We start from the raw sequence: 11,559 nt of genomic DNA, 5'->3' as shown, positions 1-11,559 counted from the left end.
TGAGAAGTTTGATGTTGTTGTTGTGGTCTTCAGTCCTGAAACTGGTTTGATGCAGCTCTCCATGCTACTCTATCCTCTGCAAGCTTCTTCATCTCCCAGTACCTACTGCAGCCTACATCCTTCTGAATCTGCTTAGTGTATTCATCTCTTGGTCTCCCTCTACGATTTTTACCCTCCACGCTGCCCTCCAATACTAAATTGGTGATCCCTTGATGCCTCAGAACATCTCCTACCAACCGATCCCTTCTTCTAGTCAAGTTGTGCCACAAACTTCTCTTCTCCCCAATTCTATTCAGTACCTCCTCATTAGTTATGTGGTCTACCCATCTAATCTTCAGCATTCTTCTGTAGCACCACATTTCGAAAGCTTCTATTCTCTTCTTGTCTCAACTATTTATCGTCCATGTTTCACTTCCATACATGGCTACACTCCATACGAATACTTTCAGAAATGACTTCCTGACACTTAAATCAATACTGGATGTTAACAAATTTCTCTTCTTCAGAAAAGCTTTCCTTACCATAGCCAGTCTACATTTTATATCCTCTCTACTTCGACCATCATCAGTTATTTTTCTCCCTAATTAGCAAAACTCCTTTACTACTTTAAGTGTCTCATTTCCTAATCTAATTCCCTCAGCATCACCCGACGTAATTCGACTACATTCCATTATCCTCGTTTTCCTTTTGTTGATGTTCATTTTATACCCTCATTTCAAGACACTGTCCATGCCTTTCAACTGCTCTTCCAAGTCCTTTGCTGTCTCTGACAGAATTACAATGTCATCGGCGAACCTCAAAGTTTTTATTACTTCCCCATGGATTTTAATATCTACTCCGAACTTTTCATTTGTTTCCTTTACTGCTTGCTCAATATACAGATTGAATAACATCGGGGATAGGCTACAACCCTGTCTCACTCCCTTCCCAACCACTGCTTCCCTTTCATACCCCTCGAATCTTATTACTGCCATCTGCTTTCTGTACAAATTGTAAATAGCCTTTCGCTCCCTGTATTTTACCCCTGCCACCTTCAGAATTTGAAAGAGAGTATTCCAATCAACATTGTCAAAAGCTTTCTCTAAGTCTACAAATGCTAGAAACGTAGGTTTGCCTTTCCTTAATCTTTCTTCTAAGATAAGTCGTAGGGTCAGTATTGCCTCACGTGTTCCAACATTTCTACGGAATCCAAACTGATAGCTGATGTTTGATGTTTGATACCTACTTAAAAATAACATTTTTTTCTTTCTACCTTTATATCGTTACATACTCAGTAATTATTGAAACTGCTGTTCATCAAAACGTAAAGGTGTTATATTATTGTGAAAGTTGTCTCACCTGTCAGGATAACGCTGTTCCCTACTTTAAATTATCATGACATTCTCATTTGGGTCTTCGGGTTTCTTGGGGTGTTACAACAGGCATTTTATTTTTCTGTGTATATCTTGCAATTCTGGAAATTTTCGCACTGTCGTCTTGTGAATCCCCAGGAGCTACTAGTAAATAACTCTGTACTTGGGAGTCTTGTGCAGCGCGGGCGTTGCTGGGTCCTGTACCAGAACGCAAACACAGGAGCAGGGCAGCCAACGCGGAGAAAACAGCAGCAGGCGTGGGGTGCGGCCTGTGGCCAGCGCTCGGCTCGCCTCGGCGCGCTTCGGCCCACTTCGGCTCGCTTTGATCGCCTCCGGTCGGCCGGAAAGCGGCCGAATTAAAACGAAATTTGCGTTTGAAATCACATCCAGCCATGCGGGCGCCGCCGCCGACGCCGACCGTGCCGCTAATTAACAACATTTGGCAATAAGCTTTTCCGGTTATTTACGGACGCACACCGGCAACATTTGATCGGCGTTATCCGCGGCCTCTCCTGTTTATGGGCGGGCGACATAAGGTTCTGATCCGGCTGGCCGCGCCCTTTCTGACGCGCGCGCCCCTGCTGCGCTCAGCTCGTAATTAAACTGCTGCGAGTCTGCTCTCTGCCCTTTTCAGGAACACGGTCCGCGCACCGAAAAGCGGGAGAGCCGACTAGATTGAAAACAATGCCATATGACGAACTTCAGACCTGTTGGAGCAGCTTTGGTCAGCAACTCCTGTTAATCAGTAGAACGAAAACCCAGTCCAAGTTGCAAATTTGTACTTTTTATTCATTCGACAACTAGTTTCGGGCCGAGATCCATTTTCAAATCATCATAACATAGTCGAGAATGGCGCTTCCGAGGATGTCAAAAATGTGCAATGAACATTTACAGTGCATACATCTTCGGAAATGCCATCTTCGACTATGTTATGATGATTTGAAAATGGATCTCGGCCCGAAACTAGTCATCGGATGAATGAAAAGTACAAATTTGCAACTTGGACAGGGTTTTCGTTCTACTAAATTATACATGCATCGAAAGAAGATATTACATATAGCGCTGTGAGAGGAAAAGGTAGTTTCTCGGAACACAAAAAAAAAGAAATGGTTCAAATAGCTCTGAGCATCATGGGACTTAACATCTGAGGTCATAAGTCCCCCAGAATTCAGAACTACTTAAACCTAACGAACCTAAAGACTCTGTAGGAATCAGCATGGGTTTCGAAAAAGCCGATCGTGTGAAACCCAGCTCGCGCTATTCGTCCACGAGACTCAGAGGGCCATAGACACGGGTTCACAGGTAGATGCCGTGTTTCTTGACTTCCGCAAGGCGTTTGATACAGTTCCCCACAGTCGTTTAATGAACAAAGTAAGAGAATATGGACTATCAGACCAATTGTGTGACTGGATTGAAGAGTTCCTAGATAACAGAACGCAGCATGTCGTTCTCAATGGAGAAAAGTCTTCCGAAGTAAGACTGATTTCAGGTGTGCCTCAGGGGAGTGTCGTTGGACCGTTGCTATTCACAATATACATAAATGACCCTGTGGATGACATCAGAAGTTCACTGAGGCTTTTCGCAGATGACGTTGTGCTATACCGAGAGGTTGTAACAATGGAAAATTGTACTGAAATGCAGGAGGATCTGCAGCGAATTGACGCATGATGCATGGAATGGCAATTGAATCTCAATGTAGACAAGTGTAATGTGCTGCGAATACATAAAAAGAAAGATCCTTTATCATTTAGCTACAATATAGCAGGTCAGCAATTGGAAGCAGTTAATTCCATAAATTATCTGGGAGTAGGCATTAGGAGTGATTTAAAATGGAATGATCATATAAATTGGATCGTCGGTAAAGCAGATGCCAGACTGAGATTCATTGTAAGAATCCTAAGGAAATGCAATCCGAAAACAAAGGAAGTAGGTTACAGTACACTTGTTTGCCCACTGCTTGAATATTGCTCACCAGTGTGGGATCCGTACCAGATAGGGTTGACAGAAGACATAGAGAAGATCCAACGTAGAGCAGCGCGCTTTGTTACAGGCTCATTTAGTAATCACGAAAGCGTTACGGAGATGATAGATAAACTCCAGTGGAAGACACTGCAGGAGAGACGCTCAGTAGCTCGGTACGGGCTTTTGTTGAAGCTTCGAGAACATACCTTCACCGAGGAGTCAAGCAGTATATTGTTCCCTCCTACGTATATCTCGCGAAGAGACCATGAGGATAAAATCAGAGAGATTAGAGCCCACACAGAGGCATACCAACAATCCTTCTTTCCACGAACAATACGAGACTGGAATAGAAGGGAGAACCGATAGAGGTGCTCAAGGTACCCTCCGCCACACACCGTCAGGTGGCTTGCGGAGTATAGATGTAGATGTAGATGTTGATCACACATCCATGCCCGAGGCAGGATTCGAACCTGCGACCGTAGCGGTCACGCGGTTTCACACTAAAGCGCCTAGAAACGCTCGGCCACAGCGGCCGGCTTCTCGGAACAACGTACACAAAACAATGTCTTTTTTTTCAGTTTGTCTCAGCGAATGGGTATTACGTCTGATCCTGACTGTGGGAAAGAATCTGAGTATAGAGTGCCTGTACAATGATCACTGTGACTGTTGTTTTGTCTATAATAATTTAAATTTTTTAAAAATTTTCTAACTGTTGTATATGAAGAAACGTATGGTGCACACTATACAGGACTATAAGAGGTCTGTCTGCCAGTGTATTCTATTATATATATATATATATCGAATATTTGATGAAGTCAAATATTATCGTAGAAGATTTGTCTGCCATGAAAACTGGTGAGTATGGATACTAACAGACCAGAGGTACAGAGGTTGGACGAAAATATAGAAACAAAAAGATAGTTCATTACCATGCCCAATACGGTATAAGAAACGCATTGGCATTGAAAACAGCTTCGAGTCTGGTACTATGTGGTTTTCAAGGGTTTCATATACCATTCTTGCCACAAAATAGTGGCAAATCCAGGTACGCTGATGGAGATGGATAGCGATCAGGTAAACTTCTGTCCAAAGTAGACCAAAATGGCTCAATAACATTGAGACCTTGTGACTGTGCTCACAAAACCAGTCCTGGAGGATCTGGGCTGAGTGAAAATGGGCCCCGTCGTTTTAGAACACACCATCATCATTGAGAAATGAATATTGTTCCATGGGATGGGCCTGATCACCCAAAACGGTCTCACAATCCTTGACAGCAATGCGATCTTACGAAGCGTCCCATCGAATACCACTGTATGATTGTCCAAATCACGACAGAGCCCCCGCCGTGTTTCACTCTTGACAGCAAGCACTCTGCATCGTAGCTTTGGGACGGCGCACTCGAGCCGGCCAGAAGTCGGAAACTGTGCGGAACTTCTTCCGAACAAATGACTTTCTTCCATTGGTCATCGTTGAGTTTGTACTGCTTCGGCACCAGGTTTCGCATTTGCGTCATTGATGGGTTGTTTTGGAATTCCGACTCGACCCTCAGTTCCCAGTTTATGGAGCTTCCTTCGTCTTGTTTTGGTGCTGACAGTGTTCACGAATGCGACATTCAGTCTACAGGCACTTTCGCAGATGTCGTCCTCTTATTTTTCATCTCAGTCGTCTTCAGTAACCGTCTCTCACGTTCATTCAACATGCACTTTCGTCCGTCTCGCCCCTTAGTGGATGCTGTTGTTCTGCTTTCCCTGTATGTGGTACAAATCTTCATTACGTTGCCTCTTGAAACACCAAACAGTTCGGCTCCCTTGGTTACGGAACAACCCACCAAACTTGCACCAACGATTTGCACAACGTTCGAATTCACTTAGCACCGACACCATGCAGTGACAACTATGCAGCACGCCGTTCTGACCAAGACTGATATGTACTTGCAACGTACAGGGCAACCTGCAGGCGTAGCTAGAATCCGCATTTATGTTCAAGCATGTATTTCTCGCAGTCTTCCCATGTTTTCGCTCGAGCCCTATAAATTACAGCTAGGTAACTGCGAAGAAACCTTGGGTAGCAGAAAAAATACTTCAGTTGATCGAAGAGAGAAGGGAGCACAAAACTTTTCAGCAAAAGACAACAACACAGCAATACAAATCAGAAATGAAATAAAAGAGGACGAGCGGGCAAACCGAGGCGAATTGGATGCATGTCCTCCATTTATCTTTCGATTCTCCGCTCTTCTCAGATGCGTGGTTTGCTACTACGTTCTTCGTCACACACACACTTGTTCGACGCCACTGGAAGCGTGTGAATTTTTGTCGTACGCTTCCATCAACTCAGCACCGATTGTTGCAGCGTTCTCCCCCTTCAAATACAGAAAAGGAATTTTCGCGTGATTTCCACTTTATCAATGGCCTTCACCATTTTTTATCTTTTCTTGCCTCCCCCAGAACCGTGCTACGGTACTGCGGGACGTGGATCCCAACGTGAACCTGTACTACCGACACGTAACTTCAAATAAACAAACGAAATAATTATTCAAACTTACATTTTCAACGTGACAATTACGACTTTCAACTTTCAGATTATTCTCCTCCTTCTCTAGGAAGAGCGAGACTGAGGAGTGGTTACGCCAATGGACACCCAATTCAGAAGAAGAGACTGAAAGACTTGGCTGGCCATTCTTATTTAGGTCTTTCTTGGTTTCCCTGCACCATTTCTGGAGTAAATGCTTGGACGTAGTAAAATAAAACACCTACAGCCGTCGTTTTTATGTTATTTTATTATAATGCATATAAAATGAAACACCTACCGTCGTCGTTTTGGTGTTATTTTATTTTACTGCATATAATAAAATAACGGCAGCTGTAAGTGTTTCATTTTATCACATAAGTGAACGGGAGAAGCCCTCAAACCATCAGTCACAAGGATAGACAATTTGTTCCCTTCTTGTTCAACTGAGACAGTATATATCGCCTCTGATGAGGTAGATTTCGGAAGCATGTTACACTGTAGCCCGTTTTCTTGCTTCCTTCTTTCCATTAGTCACGACACAGCGCTGATACTGCGTGATACTGAAAATGGTGTATAACACTACTACAACATTTGTTATATCGTTATGCAGTTTAGCTAGTGACTCTAAGATTTTAGCCCTGTCACAAAGAAGCCAAATATAACACTATACTGCATCTCGTATTATATCAACATACGAGGAGCGACAATAAAGTAATGAGACTGATTTTCGTTGCAAGATGTGGCAACCCTGCAGGCTTGCGTAGGCACAATATCTTTGACCTTGGTCTATAAGCTTGTTTTAGTCCAAGCGGCACATCGATGCAACTGCTCAGTCGTGAGTTGTGCTGTAATAAGTTAACACGTGTTTGTGTCTCTCGTCAGAGAAATGGAACCGCATAATATTGGGCAACGGTATGCCATTTCCTATTGCGTTAAATTGGGTTAAAACTCGACGACAACTTACGGTAAGATTCAGAAGGCTTTTGGAGCGGAGGTTATATCAAGAGCTCAAGTTTTTCGTTTGCATAAAATGTATAGTGAAGGCAGAACGAATATTGAAGATGAAGACCGCAGTGGACGACCATCAACCTCATTGGCGGATGTCACCTTGGTCAGGGTGCGTGAACTCATACGATCTGATCGAAGATTATCTGTGAAAATGATTGCAGAACATCAATCGAGAAACGGTTCATCTAATAATAACTGAAGATCTTGGTACGAGAACGAACTGGGCAAAAATGGTCCCCAAAAATCTCACACCACAACAGCGAGAAACACGGAAAAATGTGGCAGCCGATCTGTTAGAGCAAACAGAAATCAATCCAGAATTGTTGAGCCGTGTTATCACCGGTGATGAGAGTTGGTTTTTTCAGCTAGATCCGGAGACAAAACGCCAAATTTCGCAATGGTGCTCAAAGGAATCACCCAGATCAAAAAAAGTTCGCAAGTGAAAGTCAAAAGTGAAATGCATGCTTGTGTGCTTCTTTGATTCCGAGGGAATTGTTCAAAAAAGAGTGGGTGCCTCCTGGACAAACAGTTAACCAATATTACTACAAAGAAATTTTAGAAAGACTTCGTAAAAGAGTTCTTCGTGTCCCTACCAACATTGCTGATAATTGGATTCTGCATCACGATGATGGGCCATCCTATACTGCTCTGCCAGTAAAGCAATTTTAACCTCAAAAAAAATTTCAGTACTACCACAGTCACGTTATTCACCAAATATCGCTCCGTGCGACTTTTTTCTGTTTCCAAGAGTCAAAACAGTGGTTAAGGGACACCATTTTCTAACAACAAAAAGCTGTGACAAGAGTCATGGAGGATATTACAGAAGATGAGTTCCAGATTGTTACCATCAATGGCAGAAGCGCTGGAAAAAGTGTGTTTAATCAGAAGGGAGCTACTTTGTAGGAGATAACACTAAACTTGACTAAAATGGTAAGCAAATTTTTTTCACACCAGTCTTGTTACTTTATTGTCACATCTCGTACAGTGTGTATTACCAAATATGGTATTACGATAAAGAAAATGTTACCCTCTCGGATCATTTAAGTAAAATTGACCGTGAGTTACCTAATGGGTTTGGCTTATCGAACCTGAATTCAGTGCTACAGAAGAAACCAGAAAGCTAAAGATTGAAATTTGGAAAATGTCTTAAGTAACTAAGTTTACATAAATGAAATAAAATACCGTCGCCAGCCTAATTAGGCATAGTAAAGTGGAACATTACTTTTATATAACCTGTATAGTTTTATGATAAAGAATAGCTACTATTACTTCTTACCCAAAGAAAGGCAATGAAACTCTACTATAAATAGATAAGTGATACAGTGAACATTGGCAGTTATAAATAGTATGTGCGAGCTCTCCAGGAACTATTGACAATTTATCTCTTCTCAAGAGTAATACTTTGTCATATATAAGTTATCTCATCATCAAATGTTCTTAAAGACACTATTAAACCAAAACTGGACATGGACATAGTCCTGTTTTAATAGTCACTTTTCATATAGTGCAAAGATAATTAAAAGTCACTTCAATAGGATTTTTGCACTCATTAAGAAGGAATATTGTTTCCATTTTTATGGATAAGGGCAATAACTTTATCTTCAATAAACAAAATTGTTGGTGGGGACTCTGAAACTGGTTTTCGAATTTTTATCACACAATGTACACAAAATTCAAAATTAACTTCAACTGCAATTAATATATTCGTTATTAAAGCAGGTTTATTCATTTTAGAAAACTCAAAATTGGTGACCCTTGAACTGTCCAATACCATAAATCAAACTAAACACAATTTTCTGAGACAATTTGTAAGATGCAAATTTAGGTATTACTCTTTGACTAATTTCACTTACCTTGCAGGACTTTTAAAACAGTTAATGCCAGTGATTTTTCATACGGGTTCTCAAGTATGACTTTAAATTCATTTTACTCTAACCAACCTCAAAATAACGTGCTTCCTTTTGTCATTAGCACAAAAAGTAATTTTCACTGACAGAATCAAATGCAGTTAATCTTTGAAGCACAAATACTTTGAACTGAAACAAATCAGACATTATGGAAGTTTTCATAAATGCAATACTAACTACCTCCCTCGATTTTTTCATAAATGCAATACTAACTACCTCCCTCGATTTCAATGAAACTCACAGTAATTCTATACCTCTTGTTGCATTCACAATTAAGCAACATCAACAATCACTTATTTTCAACCGTTTTTCACATACAGGATACTCAGATGTTAGTAATTATGTGGAATGGATTCTAAGAGGCACGGAGAGGCATAATGAGAGGAACCAATTCAAGGGTCAGACAAACAGTTTAACATAATTTGCTTTATTATTGCAAATTAAAGAACACTTAAATGTTCTGGTTCATACTTTGACATAAATCTGGCCTCTTACATTTGCCGAAGTCATGGCGCAATATTAGTGGCGAGTACATGGTGGCTACCTAGTCTTTCCTCTGGATGTAATTTGCTCCATTACCTTACCTTCTACTTGGCTACGATACTTCCTACATTAGAGCCTTTTTCATTAATAGAGCACCACTTTATAGCCCTACACACATCCGAGGCCTTTCCATTTTAATCCAGGTACTGGATGCTACCCTCGGCACTTGCGCTGTCCACTCACTTACTTCTCAGACCATAACTATCAGTAGCTAGCTGCCGACTGACTGCGCCCAGACTGAGCGCCACATCCACCTTTTGGCCCGCACCAACCACACTTTGGTGCGCGCCAACTCACTTCCGTTACAAATAGGAAGTACTGTTGCTTTTCATTTCATACGATGCAAGTCCCTACGTATGAACCAGCTTGTACATAGTTGTAAACAATCTTTTAAAAAATCCTAATATTTGAATACATTAGCATGTCAACACAAAAGCCACATAATTATATATCGTTTTTTCTAATTAATACAAAGAATTTAAATAGTAAAGAGAAAACATTTTAAGCAACTTTCCACTTCATTACAACTGATCAAAAACATTACGTAGTGAAAAATACATACTTCACATTAAACGGAATTAATCAGTACAAAATATTTACAGAATTAAATACGGTGTTACAGGTTATATCTATTAACCATTTTTAGCTACATTTGCAACTCGTAACACTGAGCCATATTTAATGTGTAGAGGTTTTTTTATTTACTGTTTTTGGATATAACCTTTTTCATCTAATTGTAGACAACTTTGAACACACATAATTTTCGGCTTCTGAAATCTTATTAATGCTACTTAACGTCTGAGACAGTTTGTTTACATCTGTGGTGCGAAGGGAAAGATTTAGGTAGCCGAGAGTGACAGTTATCTTAATGAAAATAATATTCTGAAAGTAATCTTAGTAAAATGGTTGCTATTATTTATTAAATATTTGTCTTGTATCTTTCCACGTTGGAATTTTACATAAGAAGTAGACTGTGAGAAGATGTTGCAAAATCTTGAAAGTGTATATCTGGTTTCCTGTCTGTTTAAACATTCTTAATGGCAAGACTAACTGCCTGAATTGAACACTGTCATTAAACTTTGAAACTCATAAATTGGCCCTGGAAAAACTCAACGTTCCCTTTTCTTTATTACTTAACTTTGGGTTACCTGTTGCGCAATTGAAACGCTGTGACACTGCTCTTGTCTTGAAAGCGCGTCGCTTTTGCTGAGCTGGTGGAATGTGCTGTCGATTAAAAGAAAAGCCAAAGCATATTTGGTGAGTAACAAACCCGAATAAGTAAAAACGACAACTCATATTTTGACATTGACTCTGGATGCGGACAATGACTTGGGATGAATTATACCACCGAATGTAATTACTTTTCTGAGTAGAAAAGTGCTACACTGAAAACTTATCTCTTTCTTTGCTTCACAAATATTAACACATAAAAAATTACAATCCTTGAGTGGACAAACGTTAGTAGTCTTTAATATCCAAGAAGAACTTTTCAAAAATGCAGTTCGTAAAAATGACATTAAATATTCAACATATATTACTGACCCCAAGTTCAAATTGAAAATTATGCGCCGGCCGGAGTGGCCAAGCGGTTATAGGCGCTTCAGTCTGGAACCACGCGACCGCTACGATCGCAGGTTCGAATCCTGCCTCGGGCATGGATGTGGGTGATATCCTTAGGTTAGTTAGGTTTAAGTAGTTCTAAGTTCTAAGGGACTGATGACCTCTCAGATGTTAAGTCCCATAGTGCTCAGAGCCATTTGAACCATTTTTGAGAATTATGCGTGGCTGTTTATCTTTCCCTATACTCAAATTTCCGGATGTCTGAACCAAGAATGCGTAACTACAAACTGCCGCAATAACGTACAATATCTGAAATCAATTACCTTAAATCAAATCCTCTTCTATTACTCTTCAAAATAATCGTAATAAAACATTCTTCTCAAAATGCTACGGGTCGTGACGTGCATTTCCTATGATATTCTTGCAGATATTTGCATATTAGTTTTTGCACTGTGCAGCTAGAGGCGTCCCAAACAAATTCTGATCATCACGACTTTTATGCAAAGCCCAGTGTTGGCAGAAAGGGTGATTTGTTACCCATTGCGAACGAAACTATTTTTGAAGTGGTATTTTACGTTCCCATTCGACAGAGCGGTCCAGAAGTAGACCAGTGCGGTATTCGTTTTACATGTATGTATTCAAGGGCAGTAAAACACGAAGAATAACCGGTACCCCAGCAGCGGGAGCACCGCCCTGGCCCGTGCTGACTGCTGCGGCCA

Source organism: Schistocerca serialis, chromosome 5 (assembly GCF_023864345.2).
Source record: "Schistocerca serialis cubense isolate TAMUIC-IGC-003099 chromosome 5, iqSchSeri2.2, whole genome shotgun sequence".
NCBI lineage: Eukaryota > Metazoa > Arthropoda > Insecta > Orthoptera > Acrididae > Schistocerca > Schistocerca serialis.
The sequence above is the reverse complement of the archived record's forward strand: the minus strand, read 5'-3'. Positions refer to the sequence as shown.